This window comes from Pteropus alecto, unplaced genomic scaffold (genome assembly GCF_000325575.1).
Source record: "Pteropus alecto unplaced genomic scaffold, ASM32557v1 scaffold40, whole genome shotgun sequence".
In the NCBI taxonomy this organism is placed as follows: domain Eukaryota; kingdom Metazoa; phylum Chordata; class Mammalia; order Chiroptera; family Pteropodidae; genus Pteropus; species Pteropus alecto.
The window spans coordinates 15,395,467-15,397,760 of record NW_006431919.1 but is presented as its reverse complement, the minus strand read 5'-3'; the positions used below and the strand labels follow the sequence as shown (position 1 = coordinate 15,397,760).

Below are 2,294 nucleotides of genomic sequence, written 5' to 3'. Positions count from 1 at the left end.
CTTTCCCTAAATACCTCCTTGTACTGACTTCCCGTGTCTGCCTCCATTACTGCTTTTACTTGAAACAGCTGCATTTAACTAGCATGCTCCACCCTCATTATGTAAGGTAGTCTTAACCCTTTTTAGAACTGCTGAAAATAAAATTAAAAAAAAACATGGAAGCTTTTCCAGAGACCTTTTTGAACCACCACTAGTTCTGGATAGGATGAATGCAGAGGGTGCCCTGATGTGGGGCATGGCGTTGACTTTTCAAGGCTCTCCATTATTCAGCATTCTCCAGCCTGAAATTTAAGTCAGCCTTGCCCAGGTAGGAAGAGCTCATAATAGGAATCCTCTGCTTCTCAGTTCTGAAGACCTGGATTGTGTCTTCTAACTACTGTTATCACTGGCCTGCCAGAGGCTGTACTTTCCTCCCCACTCATTGTGGTCTTCATAGTTCTGTTGCCAGCACGATATCTGATACAACTCTTCCCTGTATCACTGGTAGAGAGGTGTGTGATTAAAAATCCTCAATCCTGAGCAGATAGGGAGTCAGGGAAAGTAACAGTGTTTGTGGGTAAAGGTGTGGACTCCAAAGCCAGATGAGGCTCCAGTTCTGGTTTACCACTTACTAGTTGGGTGACCTCGGTTTCCTCATTTGTAAATTGGGACTAATAATAATTCTTACTGTAGTCTTCCTTCCAGAGCATGCTCAAGATAAAGCCTGATCTGGAGAAATGATCGATTGTCAGGTTTGAATGTGGTTCTCTTGTCCAAGTTCCAACCACGTGCATGTCGATCTTCCACCAACATAATTTTGGAGAAAGTGGTCATTCTCCTTTGCTTGATTCCATTCAGCGATGAGGAAATCAGTTCTTCCTAAAGCAATTTATTTCATTTTTAAAAAACAGTTCTAAGAATAAAATCTTCTTTGTTTGGAGATTGAACTTTTCTCCCTTTGATTGTTGTTACACAGAGCAAGTATAATCCTTCTTCCAAATGATAGGATTTCAAAAATCTTATTACTGTTATGTTTCTCACCACCCACTTATCCAAGTCTTCTCTTTTCTTCCATAAATTTTTATAATTACCTCAACTACTCTGTATGTGTTAGGCTTTGAGACAGCCCTATCCCCATTCCTAATTATCGTGTTCTATATAGATTCCAATATTCTTTGCCTCTTGCTCTCTTGCTATCTTGACTTCCGTCAACGTGTTTTCGCTTCAAATAGCCACCCCCTGGCTTGGCTCATTTTGACCAGGCTGTTCACTGCATCCCAATGTCTCCCCAGGTCTCCCTGCTGTTGATATTATTCTCCCCCATCCCAGACTTGTGCAGTTGACCTTTTAGAGTCTAAGCACAACACTTTGCATTTATCCTAATTAAAATTTGGCCAATAGTTCATTTCATCAGCTTTTTAGGAACATTGTATTTTGATTTTCTCATTTAGCATATTAACTACTCATCTCCCCATTTCCTCTGCAGTTTTAGTGAACTTGCTCTATGGATCTTTATCCAGGTTGTCAGTATAACCAGAGTCCACTCTGTTTTTTTCAAAGTCTCTCTATGGTCTGGGGTGTGGATTATATACATATATTGTCCTCTTCTTTCTGGCTGAGATGGATAAAAATGTTGAGGTCTTCTTGGCCCATAGCATCTTTCCCTGGAGTTCTATTGTTCATATTTTCTCTGGAATGAATTCCTATTAATGCTTATTAATTTCTTTGCTTGTTGAATTTTCTCTACACTCTTGGTTTCTCATAGCACTTTCCATCATGACTTTAGCTTCATCCTTGTCCTGTTAGGCTGTTGCCAGAAACCCCGCAGTATCGGATGTGATTGTGATTGTGTGTGTGTGTGTGTGTGTGTGTGTGTGTGTATGCATGCATGCACGTGTGCACGCGTGTGTGTTATCCTCTCAGAAAATATTTTAGCTTGAGAAATTGGGCCCTTCTGTCATCAGCAGAGCTCATCTGAGAAGCCTCTGTTTCTTAGTGATTTCCTTTACCATCTTGGGTGCCTATTGGCCCAGGGCTCACTTGCTTGAATAGTACTGGGACTGAATGTGATGGAGGATGGATCATAGAGAACAGAGGCCTCTGTAAATTACCGCCCCCCCCCCAGCTACCATTTATTGAGCTCTTCTTTGAGCTTGATGCTGCTTTCACACTTTATATGCATGGACTCACTTAATCTTCTAACAATCATCCAAGGCGGGAACTCATTCTGTCCTCATTGTACAGATGAGGACATTAAGTCAGAGAGGTGAAGGAATTTCTCCAGGTAGGAGCAGGAGAACCAGAGCTCCTGCTGA

The 2,294-nt window shown here is 41.6% G+C and overlaps 1 protein-coding gene across 2 annotated transcripts in view; it reads left to right on the top strand.

The window, feature by feature from the left end:
* The window catches only part of SLIT3 (slit guidance ligand 3), a 545,706-nt gene that overhangs the window by 5,647 nt on the left and 537,765 nt on the right, over positions 1–2,294 (top strand). The gene's annotated exons all lie outside the window — the stretch shown is intronic.